The sequence below is a fragment of the Anser brachyrhynchus genome (assembly GCF_964034855.1).
Source record: "Anser brachyrhynchus genome assembly, chromosome: 6".
Taxonomy (NCBI): Eukaryota; Metazoa; Chordata; class Aves; order Anseriformes; family Anatidae; genus Anser; species Anser brachyrhynchus.
This window is the reverse complement of record NC_137700.1, coordinates 25,865,926-25,887,377: the sequence shown is the minus strand read 5'-3', so window position 1 is coordinate 25,887,377 and position 21,452 is coordinate 25,865,926. Positions and strand designations below refer to the sequence as shown.

At 41.9% G+C, this 21,452-nt stretch overlaps 1 protein-coding gene across 1 annotated transcript in view; it reads right to left on the bottom strand.

The window, feature by feature from the left end:
- MAPK8 (mitogen-activated protein kinase 8) overlaps positions 1-21,452 on the bottom strand; it is a 255,148-nt gene that overhangs the window by 183,868 nt on the left and 49,828 nt on the right. Inside the window, exon 3 of the mRNA XM_080596999.1 lies at positions 14,620-14,748. The gene's annotated coding sequence lies outside the window, so the exon portion shown is untranslated. The remainder of the gene's footprint in view (positions 1-14,619; positions 14,749-21,452) is intronic.

Below are 21,452 nucleotides of genomic sequence, written 5' to 3'. Positions count from 1 at the left end.
TGTCCAATACCTGAATTCACTTAGTTAGTGAACTAAGTTGGTGGGTTCACTCCAGACCAGAGCTAGAATGAGAACTAAAACATAAGTCATGTGGACAACTGGGAGAAAGTCTTTCCCCAAGCCAGCATGGCATTATAGACATAGCCTCAGTCTTTTTAAGCACAGAAGAGACTCCTGCTGCATAAGAATAAATATTTTCAAACAGAAATAACTGACATCTTTAAATAGAGCATGATCCACTGTGGACAAGAGGTGAGCAAAAAAGCAAGATGTGCTTTCTGAATAATCTTTTTGCACATTCTTTACTAGTCTAGTAGAAGACAGAAGTCCAAAAAACACCTCAGAGGTTGGGAAAAACAGTGCCAAGGGGAAGTACTTAGAAAGTGCAATAAGCAAGGTAAGGAACAAGAGGGAAGCAACACATAGACCAGACACCAAGGTGAGGCACAGTATGCTTGGTGAGCCAGAGCACTCAGGCAGAGTGGGACAGTTCTGTTGGACTCTGGACGTTTCTCAGGTGTGGAAGTGTTACTTGTCCATTCAAAGAACGGGTGTTTCTGACTTGGAATTTGGAAATACTTAGCTTATGAGATATCCCATGTTCTGTCCTCTATCCAACCCTCTTCAAAGTTCCAGCAGTCCACTTCTTCCCCTCAGCACCACGATGCCCTCTGCATCACTTGCAGCATTCTCTGTGGATGGGCACACTTGCAGCATTCTCTGTGGATGGGCACCGCTTCAGCGTCCAAACTGACTCTGACCTGCAACCTTCAGTGCTAGGTGGCTGTTCTCCAGCCTACAACAAGGGGATATTCAGCAACTGCCCGATTACCAATTTATTAATAGAAGGCAGGGGTGTTTACTATGGCGGCTGCAATATGGACAGGCTCACTGCCTCTCTCCCATGCTCACCCTAATGTAACAGGAATTGCTCCAGCCTTATTGCTGCTACTGCCACCAGTTACTCTAGCTGGGTGGCCCTAAAACTTCCAGGAACTTGGTGCCTGTAGCTAGAAAAAGCCCAGGTTTCCTAGCTACAGTACTAAAGGCTTTTTCTTGCAGTCTAGCTGGCAGGAGTACTTCCTACTCTGGCTGCTGCAAGACAGGCTGAACATCCTTCTGCCCCTTACAAGACGTGGAGACAATTGCAATGCTCTGGGCAGCTCACCAGTCCAAGTGTTTTAAAGCCAGGGCCTGAGCGGGAGCTGACAGCAGTAGAAGGAAGTAGAGGTTCATGTGATCATTAGAGCCCACCTTTTCTGAATCTACAGACGTCTAAGAAAACTGTCATCTGTACTTTAAGCTCACAGGAGATAAGCAGAGGAAGAAGTGGTTTGTACCACATGTGCTGCAAAGCCTTAGAAAAGAATGAAAACAAATTGTGGTGCTGACTTTGACTATGAAAACCAGCAAAGCCTCAACCACGCCGACATTTTGTCGAAAAATATTGAATCAATTAGTGACCATAACTTTTTCACATAGCTTCCAAACAGCAAAACATATTTTGGCGTAACTAAAAATCCGCTCTTTATTGAATCCTTATAGGGAAAGTTTCAGAGCAGAAGAAATTCTCAGCAGCAGAGTCACCGGGCCGGACCTCTGCAGCAGGGGCTCACTCACACAAGCAGGGGAAGCTTTGATATCAGACAGGAGGCAGAATACAGAACTGTGGCCCCACAGTTTAGGCCTCATCATAAGGCCAGCTCGAGTTGCTAAATGGGAGGCAGTAGGACTTTATGTGTGTAACAAGGGTGAATGCCTCCCTTTTGCACAGTAGGTGTATCACTGAGGATTTTGTCCCCCAGCCCTCCCCAAGGTAACTTTGCAGGAAGCTGCTGTCATCTGGCTTCAGTCTTCCTTTGATGGTCAAAAACCAGAAGTGATTCACGGGGCACCCAGATCCTCCCAGCTGATCTCCAGCAGACATTCTTCCCTCTCGGGATAGCACTCAACGGCCTGTGCAGCATTAATCTGCTCTCTGAGGACTTTTTAGGTTTGTCAGTTTTGGGGATTCCTATCAGGGTATTAAATATAAAAGAGCAGAAGTCAGCCTTTTCTTTCACCCTATTATCCCTCCAGAAGCCAGCTTCTTTTCTGATTCCATTCCTCAGCTGTCTCCTCTAAAAAAAACCAGCCATTGATCTTCCTGAAGTCCCACTCAGGACATCTTCACTCATTCAAAGCTTTGTTCTCATTTCGATTAGTGGATTTCTTATCTCTAACTTTTACTTTGCAAGGCCTGCAAAAATCCCAGCTAAGGAAATAATTTCTCTCTAAATTAACCCCTTAATTCTAGATATAAAAAGGGCAGATACAGACAGAAAAAAAAAAAACACCCACACTGAGCACAGCTGGAGCACGAGAGAACTAATTTGCACTTCTAAAGTATTTTGAAGCATCCAAAACAAAGATCACGTTTTTAAAATGATTTTTCACCCTAAGCTGTACAAGGTGACCAAAAATCATCTTATACACATTAGGCATAGCAATTGCTTAATTTTTTTAGGATACTTACCAGGCTTTGCCATAATTAGCTGTTAGAACTGAAATTTCACATGCTAAATGTCTGCCAGAGAATCGTAGTTATTTCATTTTCCATGCTGTGGTAAAAAAGTTTAGCTGTTTCCAACAATTAAATTAGGTGGGCAATCTTACTTCGTGCACATGAAATATATTCTCATATATTCTCTCTTTTTTTTTCAGAGAGTTCTGTTGAAAAAGAGAGTTGCAATTTAAATGAGTTATTCTCTTGGCAGAAATGAGCTTCTGTCTTCCCCACTAAAAACAATTCAAAGTTCGCCAAACAGTAAGTCATTGGGCAAAAAGAAGTACATTTGCTTATATTCATTAGTGTCATAGAGATTGGCAATTAAACTCTACAGTGAGTATATTTCAAATTTTAGGGGGGTTATCAGGACTTTTCCCACGATTGATTTTTCAGTCTGCTGGCTACAGCACCAAATCTGAGATAATAGGAAATGTTCCTCTTTCATCTGCAGGTGTCACAGAACAGAAAACAGCCTGGCATAAATGTAAGGAGAAGACACTGCATGGAACTAGAAAAGCCCCAGGAGAAAAGGACATATTGACAAGGTGATCAGGTGCAAGAACGAGACTGGGCAAAAAGCGGTGGAGGGAATGACAATGACGATGCAGAGTTCAGGGGGCAGAAGCCGGACAGTAAGTCAGAGAAAATCTCACAACTTGGAGGGATGAACAAAAAACAAGTACCTGTAACTAAAGATTTCCACAATTTGTTATTCCTTTGATGTCAGCAAGCATTCTCAAACTGTGCTGGCTATTTGACATCTTGAAGCTTTGGGGACTACGGGTTTCTTCATATTTTCATTGTAACTGTTGTTCAAAAAAATGTCAGACATTCAGAGAAAGGCTGCATGTAGTACCTATGGCCTGCACAGCCAACTCTCAGTAGAAAGCTGAGGCCCAAATTAGACGTCCGCATGCCGACCTCTCTGGTACCTTGCTGTACACACCTGTGCCTGCTTTCATGAAGAGTATCAGCATTTCCCTGAACAAACTGGAATAATACACACAAAAGTAAGGAATTCTGGTAAACAATGTCCAGCTGGCTTCCACTGTGCTGGCATCTAAATTTTGAATAAGAGCAATGGTAATTTAGGTCAGTTAAAAGATTTTGCTAGTTCCTCTGCTCTTTGTCCAGCTAAGTGCAAAAGGGATGCAAATCACATAAGAGGCTCACAGAGTCCAAGAATCAAGAGATTCAAAGAGATCATTTCTAATTGTTCTACTGATGTCTAAAATAAGTAAGAAGCAGAAGCAGTTGCACACTTGGGTGTGACAGCTCTGGGCAGCAGTACACTTCCAAGTGTTACTACAAAGCAGGCTGTATCATAGCCGGTATTGACTCACTCCCCTAGGAAACCCTTAACAGTGCAATGCCAACCAAAAATGAAAGGTGTAGAAAAGTGAATGGGATGAAGCACTTTCTGTAGATCTCTCCATTCCCTACTGGTAGCCATGCCAGCAATGACAGTTTGGATGCTGTTAATTTACAACAGAAATAACAGAGTAAAAAAGAAAAAAGGAAAAGAACGAATGCACTGTGTAACCAATTTCATAATTCTATGTGGTATACCTTCTAGTGGAAGGTATCCCTGCCCATGGCAGGGGGGTTGGAATTAGACGGGCTTTAAGGGCCCTTCCAACCCAAGCCATTCTGTGATTCTATGATTCATCCAATGATAATTCCTTAACTTTTGATTCCTCACTCAATCTGCCTGACATTGCCCTTCACCTACCTGAAACTCTCAGATCATTTCTCAAACTAAACTTTTATCTTCTTAGACATTTTCAAAATTACGGTGTTCTACAGAGGTGTTAGCAGATGAAAAGGTTTCATCACAGCTAGCAAAATCTCCCTGTAGAATCCCACTGAATCCCACTGAATGTGGGATTCAAAAGCTAGACAAGTATTTAATGACCCCATGGGATATTCAGGATATCGGGATGAAGAAAATCTTGATCTCAAAATTATCTGCATGAGCTGATACTGCACCGGAGTCAAAATTGTCATCTATCTTTATTTTGTGACATCTACACTTTTCATTTTTATAGAAGTGTTTATGCATGCCTCTAACTAAAGATCATCTTTTCAGTTGCAGGAAACACCAGTTTAAATACAGGAAAACATTTGGTAAAAAAATTGTGACTGTCAGTATTAGATCAATATGCAAATCCTATTGCTTGCTGTTCAGACATAGTCCCTTAATGTTTTCCTTAACTCTATGCTCATCCTTCACCTTCTGTTCCACGAAGCAATAGGCTTCCAGGTCTATTAATTTTACGACACCTTTATGATCAAATCTTGACTTAACCACTTGCTGTGTCAGTCTCCCAGCACACATACTGCCCCGTGCTCTCATGCGGTAGGCTCAAACCCTGGCTATGTAGATACCCGATTTGCTTTCTAGAAGCTTGTTACTTGGACAAGATTCTGACAAACCAGAATGTCAGCCCAGGTTTTTTGGCAGTGCGCCTTCGCTTTCTGTTTCCGTAAGAGGCCTTTACTTTCCCAAGCTTCTTGTCCCACTGGTAGTTTTATAAAAAAGCTCAGCAGGTCCCTGGAAGTTCACAAAGCCTTCTTCATTCACAAACAAGCTGCTTGCGAGCCCCTGAACAGAATGGCTCTATCCGTGACGTCTGATTGACCTTCAAGAACTGCACACATGACAGAAAAAATAATAATAATAAAAAAGGGGGCAGAAAGTTTAAGGAAATAGACAAATGAAGAACAAGGGGCCCATCAGTGTGTTAGTAATGTGGTGAATGCGAGAATTAAAGATATAAATATCATGATGGGTTATATTTGCATTGCCACAGTCTGGTTAAAAGAAAGAACCCCAGAGCTAGGAACCGACGCCTCTTGCATCCCTAATGGCTTCTATATAAAAATTGTCATTTTCTTTGTATGATTAAAATAAAGAGCATCGGCAAAATAAACTCTCCCTTCCTACATGTTTCTTTTAGTGAATCCACTGCTGATAGAAGATGCCAATTTAACAAGACTGCAGACAGAGCCCTTCTGTCTGCAGAATAGGTACAAGACAAGCAGTGGCAGGGAGAGGGTCTCTGCCACACACACAGCTCCGAGACCAAGGAGACCACCCCAAGAAGGAAAGGAGCATTCGGGCCTTGGCCTCCCTGCCGACAGCAGCAGCCGGGGAGCCAATCGGTGCCATTTCTCAGAGCAACTTGCAGACAGTCTGGAGTCGGATCCCTTGGAACCAAGCTGAAGCTGACAGGTCATTTAGCACCATTTTCCTCTGGGTACCGCTGACAACTGCTCTTGAGAGTACAAGGCACGTCATTAGCCATCTCTGCTGTGTGGCTCATGCAAGCTACTGCCACCTCCAGTTAGTCTAGTAGGCGCCATTCCTGCCCTCTCTTTGTTCACCTACCCCACCAATCACTGCTCCATCCTACTTCAAATTAGGGTGATCTTTCAAAACAGCCCCAACCCTATTTTGTCTTCCTCAGCAAGCTCACTTGTTCTCTGTGTACACATTGCAAACTCTGCATTTTGAATTGCAGAACTTTTAACTCCTTCCCCACCGCCCCTCACTGATTCTTGCCCCTCTCTGGCAGCACTTCCCACTGCCATGACCTGCGCAGTGCCAGGCTCTGACAGCTGCAGCTGCTGGAGGAGCATGGTCAGGCAGGGGGGAAGTAGCTCCCTCCCAAGCACCTGCTTTGTGATATCGGAGGCAGGAGAAGGTATTGTGTTACCCCTTTTCTCCCACTTGATCTAATGATTCATGACAGCGACAGAAAAGATGCTATGGACTTGCATTTTATGTCAAATTTCTACACTCTGAGAGCCATGATGGCTTACAAGACTGGCAGGGGAACAGAGCTCAGTCCTGACTAAGGGTAACCACAAGATAGGAACAGGTCCTGGCCGCAGGTGGCCTTATTTTGGATGAACTTCTGCACCAGATACTGAGTTTCCAACTGTCTGAAAAAAGCATCATCGTTTTAGGTAACATATCTAATAGTTCTCCATCAAGATGACTGTCAGTGAATTAGTCACGGAAACCAAATTAGTCTGTGTTACTCTAGAAGCAATCACTCCAGTTTAACACTAAGTCATGCTGGAAAGGCTCTGAAGAGAAAACAATGGCATTTCCTATACTGCAAGTGCTTTGTGGGTAAACAAGGACTTTCATCTTTAGGAATGTAAATCCAGAATGCCTCAGCTGTGTCCTAATAACTTGAAAACTATCTTACAGCCACTGAAGGATATATGTAAAGTCAGGTAGCATGTCCAATGAAAGCAGGCAGTGGCAACCCCGCAATGACTTGGATCACGGACCTCTTTTTTAATGCGCCATTTTCCAGCCTGGTCTTTATCAGTGTAAGCACAATATATTTCCCCAGAAGCCAGTCATGTAAACAAGCTATCGTTTGTTGCTATTGAGACTGATTTTTAAGCCAGTATGTGCCTTGTCTAAGATGGTTAACTTGTGCCCTGGCATGTTCTTCAGTACAAGAAATGTACCCAAGTGTGTCATTTGGCACTAACGCCAACTAGCATGGAACAGTCCTCATCAGTGCTATTAGCTTCACTTACCCTGCAACAGGGTGGCCATATCCTAACTGCTTACTGCAAACTGCTAACTCCTGAACCATGCCCAGGAATCATGTAGGAGATTTCCAGGTAATGGAAGAGGAACCGTGCCAGGAACTTTTGGAGCAATCTAACAATACAGAGAATGAGTTCCAGTGCTGAGGAACACTTCCCGACCCAGCCTACTTTTCTAGTAGATGAAGCCTGTGAGAACCCTTTTTATTGCTAGCTTTGCTGGGCTGAGTCACAGTTAGCAAAAATGGTAATGTATGAAAGTTTTCCCACTGTAGACATAGTTCCTAGGTATTTGAACATGTTTTTTCTACTGTTACAGAAAGCTCTGGAAAGTATTGCTTCCTCCTCTGATTCTCAAGAATGTAATAATTTTCAGGCTACGGTCATGAAACAACCAGCTTTTTATCCCCATCCTTGTTGTGTCTTCAGTTCAGGACTTACCAGCCTCATGCAGATTCTTATAGGTTGTCCTGGCTAAACCAAAACATAGGGTTATATAAATTCTGTTTATAGATCCTTTATCATTAAAAATGAAACAAGCACCTCTCAAATGATAATTACAGCATGTGATTTTTAAGTGGTCATGTTCTTCCCTGAATCTATATGAACACTGATGAAGTTTCTGAATGCAAGTTGAAGGCAGCAGTTTAGAAAAGGAAGCATGAAAATGAACTATTTATGAGGGAAGAAAAATCCCATTTTGAGATTACTTTTGATATTTCAAGAACTTTGTGAAATATTTGCACTGGAACAGTGCAATATTCAAAGGTGTACAGCAAATGGAAACTCTAAGACAGCTTCATAAACGAAGAGTATTGCTGGAAGCTAGAAAATGGGGAAAGAATAAACTTGTAGAAGACAGCAACAATGGACCAGCAATAACAGAGCATCAGTACCTGTAGATATCAAGCAAGGCCCTCACAGAATAAGACAGTTCCTCCTGCAATCGTTTTAATCTTGGCCCCTTCTCCATACCACAGTACACTGCAATGGCCAGTTTGCTCCCCTCTGTTGTTGCAAATCACATTTTTATCTTCAGAGCTGGTAAAGCCCAGAATTCGTGAAGACCTCTGCCAGGGGGAGCGCTCCGTATTTGTTCTGTAAACCCAGCTGCAGCAAGTGTTGCTTTGATAACCAAGGGGGGGGCTCACAGAAATCCCTCTGCTAAGCTGCTGGCCCCTTCAGTGTCAACAAAAAAAACACCTGGACATCACCTCCGTGGTTTACAGAAGGTGTCCTGATACCAGCTATCCCCAGAAAGCTCAGCACCATGTGATACCCCAAGCAAAATCCCTGCCATCATGAATACCTACCAAACCTAAAAGTTTTTTCCATTATATTTTTCCTTTTCTTAGCATCCAATCATACCAAACTTCAATTAGTCTGGTAACCATTCATTGCAGGCATATTTGGTGTGATTCTCATGTCTTCTAATAACCCAGTAGAAATAACAATGTCTTGTTATTGATGTACACGAAACTGAAGTGATTTTCACTAATATGCCTACCATGTCACCCAGCAGAAAGGGAAATGAAGCCTGCTCTAATTGCCTGACTCCCCAAAGGTGGTGACACGGTCCCATCTGGACATAAGCTGGAATCCCCAAGAATTCAGTTTCTCTTCTCCATCAATACGTGCCTACATTGAGCTCCTTGACACACAGTCATCAGCTTGGATATCAGAAGGTAAAAAGTCTTGGAAACAGACCTCTAAGCTCTTGTGTGTGTGCGTGAAATGCCCGAGGATATCACACATGGAGCCTGAGAAGCCCTTTAAATTCCAGAGCATCTTGACTGCACATAGAACAAGCTGTTAGGTGAACAGCTACTCACAGCAGAACATCAGCATCTTAACAAGTCTTTCCACTTATCGCTTCACACGCTCATTTTCTGCTCATTGCAGTTGTCCCTATAGATTTTTTGTTGTCCCTACAATTCAGTCCCTACAATTTCCAGACCTAGCTATAAAACCAAGTATAAACTTGGCAGAGGACTGCTTTGTAGCTTCTTAGGATTTTTTACCAAAACAGGAAGGGTATGGAAGTGGCTCAGCATAATGCAGGTGACAATATAATGAGCTGTGTTTCAGGGATCACCCTTGCAGGCAGTGTACCAACTTTCTTTAACTACTGCCCCACTCCAAGGCTTGTCGTTCCTTCCATCCTCCTAGGAAACTATCAGAGGTTTTACAGAGTCGTCATTCTGTCGAGCATCTTTCAGTTGCAGTGATCTATCACCTGCACCCTCAGAGCCACCGAGTTTTATTGTTTTATTTCAAGACTGTCATATTAAGAAATGCTATGTAGTTCCACATGTAATGAAATGGGGCAAAGATTGAGCTTGAATTTTGTAACAGGCATTTTTACCCTCTCAGCTCGTGGTAATGCACTAAAACCGTTCCCCAAGGCACTGGAAAAAAAGATTCTATCTTCTTCAGGAATGTGAGCAAACTGAAACGTTTGAGACCTCAGCAAGCCTGGACAAAATTAACCAGCACTCTGACCTGGTCACAGCTTTCCATTTGCATACGTGTGGACAAGGACATGTACTTTAATATGCTTAGGTCAGAATACAGAGAGAACTGGTGAAGAATGCAACTATCTTGATGAGAATTTGAAGACCCTCACTAAGGCTAGTACCTGCCAGCTTTTATAAACATTCAAAATGACTGTATTTAGTAAGAACTTCTGTTTTACTGATTGCTAAGGCTATTGGTTTGTTTTTAAATATTTTTGTTTTGTTTTCTAATAACCAGACATGTTTCATGTCTTTTCTGAGGTTCAGATCTTCTTTAAAGCCCAGGCCTTGGCCTTTACCTGTTGGAATTACCCCAGCTGCCTAGGAACAAAGACCAGACACACCTCTGATTTCCCCAGACGTTCAGCACTAAGAACCTTACAATTTTCAGCAGCTTCGATGTAGCTTGCATAGCGCTCTGATGTTTTCTAGCAGGGGTTATGCACACATCTGCTCTAATGCTAAATTCCTATCTTCCTTCTCTACCCCCTTCCTCCCTCTCCTGGACAATCAGAAAAAATACAAAGGTCACGAACCTAACTGCAAGCATCTCTTCCTGCTTCTTGTGTGGTTTTCACCCTGACCTTGATACTCTTTTCTGTCTCCCTAGTGGTACCTCATGCTCAGGCCACCCCCTCATGCTTTCTTAAGAACAGGAACAGCAGAAAGGGGGATAGAAGTTCGGACAATTAGAAACATTCCCTGAGATTTCCTGCCTCTAATGCCTAATGCAAAGGGGCTGCTCTTTCTCAGTTAACAGAGAGTAAAACAAGAGCAAATTAATGAGCTTAGCAAATTGAGGACAAATTGAATAAAATGGGACCAAATTCATCCCTGATGTCTTGTCTTTGAAGGCAACAGAGGGATAAATTTATCTTGATATTTTTAACTGCTTCTTAAGGACACGTGTGAGGACTGGGGAGAAGGGGTGGTTTTTTGGCTGGTCGATATTGTTTTGTCATTTGGTTCTTGTCACCTATAATACTTCATTAATGCTCTATAACTAGCAATTGCTCTCAGATTCCTGTAGCCAATGTAATAGAACAACGTGATTACAGGTCGGAGTTACCCTCACTAGGGACTGAGCCAGAAAATGTCAGTTTAGCTCCCTGTGCCTTTGAGCTTGATGGTTGCTGGCCTAGATCACCCACTTTCAGCAAGCTCTTCGAGATCGATGCTCTCTTCACTACACTTCAGTACTTCCAAGATTTTTCTACTCACTCACTATCTCCAAGTGAATGGCTGTTACAATGAAATATTTTTATGGCTGGTTTACCACAGAACTATAAGGAGGACACTTCTAAAGTATTCAGGTGCAATGAAGTGCTGTGCGATACATTCAGTGCTAAAAGGTGTTGGCAATACTGTCACCTAACAGGCTTACTTGGCCTTAGGAAAGAAACTCTTTTGCCTTGGAATTGTTACAGAGCTTAAACATGCAAATAATTAGCAAGTCCAACAAGACTTTCCAGTGAATAAAATGCTAATTTTCATTAACCACATCTGAACAGTAAATTCACTATTACGCAAGTCACATGTAAATGAAAAGCCTTAAATCAGGTGTGGAACATACTTGCAGACAAACACTTCTTAGCAATAAATTCAAATGAAGCAGCGATTGCCCTGTTGTGGCCTAGGTGGAGCATTTGCAAGTGGTGTACAAAGAACTGGCTATTCACATGGTTCTGGCACTCCTTCCTAGCTTCCTGCTGCTAAATTACATTAAGAGACTCTAAACATACTTTCTTAATATCCCTGCCCCCTGCAGGGAATTGTTGTGGTTGCCACAAGAACATTACTGGATCATGATGGGGCAGGAAAAGGGCTTGGTACAATCGTGAACAAGCTATCCGTGTAAGCATCTCTGGGGTCCTAATTCAGCCTGCTGTCTCTACTCAGTGAAATATGTAGCCTCTCTGTTTAACTTACAAACAGGGTTAGGTAAGATGGACTGCAATGAGAATGAGCACAATTTTAATTTTCCCAGTGAGGTCAGCACAGTGTAGAAGGTTACCACAGATTGCACAACTGGAATTATAGACAGCAAGCTCTGCAAAGCATGGACTGAATTTTTATTTTTCTTTTCCTAAAATAACTCCAAGAATTAAGGTCAGAGTTTTACCTGCGGCTGACAGCACTACCGTAATATAGCATCACATCTGCATAGTAATAATGACATCTTATGAGACGCAAACAGAAAGCCACGCTATTGGAACAGTTTGATCACTACACTACTCTGATGCCAGGCAGTGAACTGCCATCAAGTTCAAATTAAGTCATTTTCCTGTTCCTGGGTCCCAACTTACCCTCAGCGCATTTTTTAGAGTCACCATTCTTAAAATTTGTTTTCTAACTCATGGCAGTACATGCAGCAGAATTACCTCAGAGTGCTACTCAGTGAATTAAATCAGAGAAAAATGTGGCTATATCCCTGTTTCTGAGTTTGCTTATGATACGTTTACCTGTGACATGCTCACTGTTCAAAGAATACCCTTTAATAACTGAGTAAAAAATATCCAAACCTCTGTTCAAGTTAGGTTTTCTGACTAAGTGTGCTTGCCAAATTGTTATATTTTATACTTAAAATATAAACCAGCAACCTTTAATTCCAAAATCCATATCACATGCAAGACATTCCACTTAGTGATGTCTGCAGTAATTCCCAAATCTGTGATTCAGCTACAGCAGTTGTGAGAAGTGGCCCACCCTCATGTAACTACCCTGGGGTGGGATCAGGTTCCTCTTTGTATCTGTGGACAGATTCTCCTTCCCACTGAATCTCAAATCAGATGTGAACAAGGCAAAGCAATTAAATTTGTTTTGCTTATGGTCAGAACTGATCCTTGCAGCTTTCTTTCCCTTTCAGGGCTCTTCTAGTTACCAACTTGGGTAAAACTGACCGAGCCTTGCACATATTTCCCTGTATTCTGGGACTCACGCTGTCAGTCTTGAGCATGGTTTTCCTGTTCGGGGTGTCTTATTGATTTTTCCTGTGTCCCTTACAAAGTACTAACTTGCTTGACAAAGCTGAGGAACAGGAAGGAGGACAAAAGTCCAGGTTACTTTGCTCCAAGAGGGGTGAGGACTGACACTTCCATGACGGGCTTATTGCTCGGATGGCAGTGTTCCTCCATGGAGCACCTGGAGTGAACTGAACAATGCCTGGAAAATACTTGCACAGTTTAGGTGCCGCATGTGAACTGAGCAATTCTAGGGGTGTACAATTTAAGGTTTGTTATTTTAAAGGAGAAATTTCAGCTTGAGATCTGTTCTTTAACTCAGTAGATTCTCCTGAAACAGAGAGGCTGCACTGTGGGCCTTGAAACCATCGCTACTTAAGCTAAGGATGAGGGGAACCTAGAAATGCACAGCTAGCAAGAAAACGTGACAGCTTCTGTAAGGTACTAGTAGGAAGACCTGACTACACGATTCCTTCTCCCACTGTTCCAGTACCCTGAAAGGAGCACTTTCAAGCCACATGAGGCTGCATGGTTTTGCTCCATACTTATGTACAGGGCTATCTAGCATTGGCGATTCCACCAGTTTCTTACACCAGACATTTCCTCATCTCTTCTAGGCAAGACAGGCAAGCATAGCAGCCTTGTCAGATCTCAGAAAAGAAAAGCAAGGTTCTAAAGCTTTCTTGTTCAAAATCAGAGTAAATTATCAGAGTAAATCCTTCAGTTTCCTCAAGACTGCAGACAGTAAACCTGGCATATGACTGGCTCTCATCATCTCCATGAATGGTTCAGATTAGATGGTGAACTACAGATTCCCAAACTGAAGGAACTGAGATATGCTTATGTAATATTCTGTCATGACCTTCATGTTTATTTTTAAATGTGACCCTACAAAGATGTTCAAGACAGAACTATGTGTCTGGTCTGTTAGTTGTGTATGTTCAGGTATTTCATTCACTTGCTTAATAACTTGTAAAGCCCAGTTTTGAAAAAGTATTCTGACATCTCAGTAGTAGCTAGATACCTGATACCTTTAAAAATGTAAGTCCACATCTTCGTTTTATAAGTCTGCCTTGTAGGCAAGCCTCTCTTCCCCAGTGCCTGGACTACTGTTCTGGGTTTCTAGTCAACAGTGACCTCACTGAAGCAATCAAGTTCAACAGCACCATCTAGAACCAGATCAGAACTTCTTGATTCCACTGAAGAGATTGGAGCTCCCCTTCCTCATAATTCCTCACAATTTGGAACTCTCTGAGCAGTCATGAGAATCTCCTGGCACTCTAATCCCATGACCATGGAATTTTTATTTTTATCTGATGCAGACAACAGACACTTTCCTTTCACAGATGCATCATGAGAAAAATTAAAAAGTTACTTCAGGCTGGCTCAGAGATCAAGGGAAAACCTCTCATATTACTGCTGCTGGATTCTGTAAAGGCTGCAAAACAGCCAGTGCCTCCAGCACATTGTCACAGTTCCTCAGGTCACTTCTCAGCTCCGATGATGCCTGGTTCTAGGCTTGCAAAGTAGTTTAAGGGAACTCAAATCTGTCTTTCTGTAAAATACACCTACTAATATTTACTTACATCACAGATGAGCATGGCATATGGAACAAGGCTTAACCTACTAACATTTGGAGAATTATTTGAGGTCTTTGATTTCTAAGTAGATCTGTTGATTCATACACTACACGGAGCACGGACTTGATCTAATGCTCACTCAAGTTAGTTACTGTGATCGACATCAGATGGGGAGATGAAAATGGCTCAGGCCATAAATGTCATGCACCATTGGTTTCCCATAGGATCTCTGCTAAATGACGCTTAATCTTTGTAGTGTTGTTCTGCAAATGGTTGAATTTCACTCTGAATCTCACTTTAGAATTAATAAAGTCACTTATCTCTTGCAAGTGCGATATGAGGAAAGAACGGGGGAAGTGAGGACGAGGTCCCTGGTAGTGGCTGACACTGACAAAAAAAAAAAAGTACCCTTGCCCAGCCAGAAACATCATTTTGCTTACCATACACACCCACAGAGCTGAAAAACAATCTGAGACTCCACAGCACATTCCAGCTTTGCTGCTTTTGCAGTAGGAACTTTCTTTTTCCACTCCAGTTTCTGCTTGCCTATATAACATAGGCATTGTGCCCTGCAAATAGAGAACAAAACAAACTTTGAGGTTCCTTTAAACTAACACAACCATTTCATCCTTCTAGCACATGCCTGTGCATAGATTCCCATTCTGCAACTGATATTTATTGATCTAGATTCATATGATCCAAGAAAAGCTTGACTGCATTGCCTTGTGGTAAAATTATAAGGGGAAAAATTGGAATGTGAGGGAGAAGGGAGGAGGAAAGCCAAGCTTTTATAACTCTTTGTAAACCTGGTTTATGTGAGCTTGGCCAACCCAGGGTCTAAATGATCTGTTACGCTTAAGAAGTGGATGTGAAAGGCAGCACTGTTGCTGAGCTGCTGGTGCCCCACAGAATCAAAACATTTCTGCTGAGCTACAATTTAAACAGTCATACTCCAACTAATTATGGGAAGCAGCCCCTGTGAGGAAGTATGCTTTCCTTCTCAAAGCACTTTACCTTCAGCAAGTAAACAGTCCTAAGTGTAATATTAAAAGCACTAAAGTTTATATGCGTTTTTATTTTGTGCTAATAGAGCAATTAAAAATGCACACCATCTCAAATTTGCATTTTCATTCTACAGAGGTTTCAACACTTTCCTGCAGATTCAGGGCCAATCTGCAAATCACTACCTGTCAGGAGAATACAGACCTCTCCTGCCCCTTTGTGCTTTCATTAACATAAAGATCAACTATTATGGGTTCTCTGTTGTGACCAGTTTCTGCTTAAATTATCAGGTTGCACATTCCCTGGTGCTGTGCCTTGCTCTGCCACAAGACTCCAAGGCACCACCTACCAGCTGCGCACAGCCAGTACTTCTCCTCCCTCCTGCCTGTCACCTGCTCCTTTGCCTGCCATTAACACATCTGCAGTATTTTACTCATCTTTACAGACTACATGAACAACCTAAGTAAAATAAAATTCCCTAAAACATGAAACCAGATCTAGATTCAGATCTGCTTTTAAAATCTCCATCTCCTTCCTCCTCCATTCCCACGGAACGTAAGTCCCTGTACACCTGGCAGATAATAAGGCCATGCTGTTAGAAACGTGTAGACTTTCTGACAGTGCTGAAGCGACCATGGGAGATTAAAGGGACTTGTGCTGACAATCAGGTAAGGTGTCCAAAGAAGCATTCATGATTCTAAGAAACCTGTATGGTGGTGGTGGACAGAAAGGGGGAACATTTTTTCATTTCTAGTGAGTCCATACAAAGAATTGCCAAGCACCGTGTGAATCAGACCCATTTTCCAAAAGATACATCCACACAAAGCAAGAAGATTTTTCAAGGTCTTCAGCTTCTATTCATCATCCTTTACGTTCATTCATATTCTTGCTAAAACTCAACAGGGTCTTTATCTTATGCATATACCTACAGAGGTGCCTGGCCCCTGAAAATCTGACATCATTTCTGTATGTATAAGCTTTACAGTTCTGTGATGAATTCTTTCAATAGTGTGTTCAAAGGCTGATAACAAATTTTAAATGACATAGGGCTCTCACTGATATTTTCTGCGGAGAATTTATCCATCACAGAAAAGAACATCTGGATGTCTGCTGAAAAAAAAAAAAAAGTTAACAAGAATTAATTCAAGATTTTTTTTCTCTGAACTTTATGTATGTTAGAATCTGACAAGAAACAGTCTGAGGCTCAAAGCTAAGGTGATGCTCTCCCCACAGGACCATCTCCTGTGTTCAGAGAAGTAATATAAGATACAGTAGAAGAAGATGACACGCGGTGAGGATGGTTAACAACTGGAGCAAACTTCTGAGGCCACGAGTGGATTTTTCATGTCTCAGGGTCTTCACCTGAGCACTTGCAGATATGCAGACTGGAGGATAGGCTTTAGTAAAGCAAAAAGGTTCTTGGGACTAATGCTTAAATAACCAGATGAGATTCTCTAGCCTGCTACACCGACAGTCAGGCTTGATCTAAGGGTCCCTCCTGGCCTTAAAATCTGTAGATCTAGAATTACACACCACTATAAAACTTATGTAAGGGAGGAGAGAATAGAGGCCAAAGAATTACAAAGAGTATTTATAAGCCTGCTACAGTCATCACTAATGTACATATAATTGGCAAAGTATTTACATCAGAGGCTAGTTGTAACACATACGTTTATTGAAGGCTTGCACGTTTCATTATAAGTGAATTACTGAACATATCTAAGCCATTTATAGTGAACTGTGGCAAACCCTAAAATAAAGTAAACACATGTGCGCAGGTTATTGATGTGGTATGGCTGTTCTGATATTTAAAGGCATTATAAACGATTTGCAAGGCATTTAATAAAAATGACCTACATGTATATAACACCTTTTATCCTGAGGTATCCCAAAAATTCTGTGCAAACTGTACAGCCTGCCACTGCACTCCTCCAGTCTGACACCAGCGTGACTCTTCCAAAGCCAGCTGGGTTACAGTGCCATCCTGCTTGGGTAAAGTGGGACCCGTCCAGTCTTGCACAGGAAAACAGCTGAAGGGCAAGCAGCAGCTGTTCCTGAAGGTTCACAGGATCTCAGTACTTAAGCAGCCATTGGATCAACTGACCTTCCGTATTACTCAGGACACCAAATTTCACCTGCATATGTCTGAAATGAACTGAAATGGCTTTACTTAGACTAAAAGTATCCTGGTTGAGCAGTGTTGCAGTGGTCAATAACACTGTATCAATTCAACTGTATCAATACAATCACATTCTGTTGTATACTTTATCAGGTATCACTCAACTTTTACCTAGTTTTGTTGGGTATAATACCAAGTCACTGTGCTTATGGAAACAAGTCTTCTGAAGAATCAACCACTGTTGATAATTCCATTAGTGTCACTCATTTGCCCAGCTTTTGTGAGCGGGCCCTTTGGCACGAAGTAAAGGGAAAACGGTGCATGTTAAAAGTGATCCCATGCATGCCACTCAAATGTCTGCAGCTACAGCTTCCTGACAAAAGCTGGTTTGCAGCTAAGAACAGCCCGTAAAAGAGGCAGAGGATCTGGCATCTTTCTTTACATGTCTAAGCATAAATACCCTCAGCTGCAACTCTCAAAACTCGCATCATAAGCTTTCCATTGGTAATCCCTCTCATGCATTATTCTTGGTAATACGAATACCAAAACTAATCTCATAAATTCCATGTACATATGCAAGATTAATTCTCTATGACTGGTTGATATTTCCATTTTGGGGCCTTTTTACCTTCTAAAAAGGTCACATTGGCCCTCTTTCTTTCAGCATTGCACTGACAGCTCTTGCTGGGTTATGGTTATTTAGAACAACATCTAACTCCTCTGAATTTCCACAACAGTGTCTCATGGCATACAGAAATAGCTGACCTTCATAGCTTGCAGTCTTAAAACTCCGGAAGTTTGCTGGAAGAGCACTTGCCTAGATGATTCGATCTCTTTGTGACAGAAACTTGCCTTCTTCTTCGTTTATCATTACATTATTCTTCATTAAAAAACAACTATCATTTGAGACTATTTTATTATGAAGTTTGTTGAAGGAAATATGAAATGATATTGGAACAAAAAGTAGTCTGTGGGGACCCCTCCTAGAATGTCTTAAAAAAATAGATGAGATTTGGTTGTGATGCACCTTTTAATTCCGAGCACTAACAGTTTGTGCAATAGGACCCTTCAGCCCTGGTCTCCAGCTGCATCTTGCAGAAGAAAGATAGGTGAGCAGGGAGGGAACTCCCTTAGCTCCATTAGGTGCTCCCATTTGCTGCTTGGAGGATTAGGACTGGATGGGGGCAGCTGGAGGGACACTGTAACAACACCTACCCCAGAATGCAGGCAAAGCTATTAGTACTAAAGCTATTAGTACTAAATTGAAAGCCTTGGAGGAAGCCAAGTATGCTGTCTTAGAATACTCCTCATATCAAACATCAACAACCTTATTAGCAAGGGATAATAGGTTGACTTAACAAGGCATGCTTTCCAGGAAGCCATACTACTGGCAAGGATTCCATTTCTCAGTTCTTTGCTGGTGCAGTTCCAAATTAACCATGCCATTATGTTAAGTACAACTGACATTAGGCTACACGCTTTTGTAATTTTCTAGCTTTCTTCTTAATCACTTTTAAACAGTAGAACTACACTGGCAATCCTCCAGTCCTGTGGAATTCCTCAGTTTTCCAAGATTTATTAAATACCCGTCCAACACCACTGTACAGCCTGGATACATTCTCATTCAGCACCAGCAAAGATACAGCTCTTTCAGAGAGGCAAAAAAAGGAATAATTCTTTTGCACAAAGCTACAACATCTTAAGCCACAGTGGAACTGAACCAAAAAAAATGCTCTAAGAGAGCTCCTGAGAAAGGCATCATGGCATCTTCAATTGACACTAAAAGATCAGGAGGTTGTTTTCAGGCTTTTCTGAAAACATTACCTGTAGCAGCCCAAAGCCCATAAAGCTCTGGCCTCTGAAATATCAGTATTTTTTCCTAGCATGAGACAGACTTTTCTAACAAGACTTCCAACCAAGTACTAGCACTCCTTTGAGAGGCTGTCTTGTGACAACAAAACATGACCGCTGGTGTACAGAGATCTCAAAATGAAAACAGAAAACCAAACCTCTCTATTTTTTTCAGCTCTCTGAAGCTACTCCCCTCTCGTTCATGTCAAGGAAAATCCTAGCAGAGCCAACATACCTGTAGTGATAGGAGGTGCTGTTACCGAATTTTGGGGAGAACAGATTAGACGTCTGTGTCATGCTTTTTTTCAAACAGGTCATTTCTTAGAGCTTTTTGGATCACTGCTACATAAACAACTTTGCTGCTATGCCCAGAAGGGCTGTGATGTCTAGCAGGTAGTAAGGACAAGCAGCTGACAGATGCAGGCAGGCTTGGAAGGGACAGGAGCAGGAACCCCTTATGGTCAGCTGTGAAAGGAATTGCAAAATGGAACTGCAACCTCAGAAACTTGCTAAATGCTAATGATAAATCATTGAGAGACTCAGGATGTTCCCGGATAAACATTTTCTCCAGTGCCAAAGACGACTTAAGAAGTTCTTGCCCTTGTCTGCCCACAACTCTTCTCTGCACCCAACCTTCTCTGCTCTCTATTGGCGATCGGATCACTGAAATGTGTTGTATAAAATGAAACCTTCCAATCCTATACTGATTCTGATTTATACAGTGGCTCAGCAAACCACTGTGAGGTAACTGAAGGTTTGGAGCACGACAGCATGCGAAAAGAAAGATGGTCTAGAATGAAGGTATGGGGGGGGCCAGGTAGTACCAAACCTATATAATTACACCAATGGCACATATGCATCTCCTGAGCTTTCGCACGCTGCTTAACACCATACTTCATTGGTGTCTTCTGAACCCACGTTTGCTGGGCACTCATAGGAGAATTCCCCCTGCATTCAGTGGCCTTTAAGTCAGGCCCCAACAGCAGGTATTGCACGACAAGAAAATGTATCCCTTTCTCACTAAATGATGTTTTTTACAGAAACAAAACACCATTTGGAAAACAAACATTTAAACTCTCCAGAACGTAGATCTGCCTAATCATTGCTATTGTTATTGTCACATATTGTGCTATTTCTACCTTTAAATTTCAATTTTTACCTTTATCTCTCAATTTTACACTACCCATAGATTTATTATGTAGCTTCATACGGTTTTACAGCTGCCTCACACAGACTATGAAATCTCAAACACTTGTTTAGACTATGAGCTTGTTTATTCTGGACTATGATGACCAAATACACTCTCTGAAGCTAATGTGATTAGCTTGGGCAAGCAGATTAGGAAAGAAGAATGTCAAGAATTCCTCTTCCAGATGTAGCCTGCACTGCTCACAACTTTCTCCAGTGGGAACACGGTTTCAAAGCTCCACCTAACTTCACGTAGGTGGAGAAACTTCCAAGATATAAAATTAAGGAAGCAGAAGGAGAGGTGGGAGAAGGCACAGATTGCCGTAGACTTGTTCACACTTAACAGAATTAATGTTTACTGATACAATGGAACCTAACGAGGCAGCCACATCGTTTAATGTGTTAGACTTTCAGACCTTTGACTCTTTTATGGTTAATTAGCCTTTAGCTTAAGAAAGCCCCCAGGTCATAGAACTTCCATCAGCTCTGAATTCAAAGCTTTGCCCTCTCTCACCCTGGCAGTTTACAATGTAATGATGATTGATAGCCAGATGAAAGCATTAGCTGGGGCCTGTCTTTTTGCATTGTGCTGAGAGAGAAGTGTAATGATCTATAGCTGCAATGGTTTCAGAAGCCATTTTGGTTGATTGTGACCTTAATTACCCACTTAAGCAGGCTTTGGCCAAATTGATTTTATACTGCTTTATACTGCAGCAGGTTAAAAATTAACCTTGCAATCTTAGATGCATTTTACAAGGTTTCTACCCTCTCGTTACCTAAGAAGCCCCTAGTCAGTATGATCTCAAGCTGACATCCATGAACGTAAGTAAAAAGGAGGAATGATACCTTTTAACAGTGACAGATTTCTACTTTAAGACAACACTGAGTCAAATACTTATCAGTTATACTCAAATGACCAAAGACCTTCTTATATTTGGCTAGTGAACAGGATGTGAGCTGGACTCCCAACCAAACCTTTTTTGCTTAGTCCTAGGAATCACAGGCAGCTTTGAAGTGCCCCCAGACAAGCAGCAGTAGATACTGTTGACATGGGAAAGCGGTGCGTACCCAGGAGCAAAGTGGCTGGCTTTGTTGGCCTCAGTGGCATAGAGA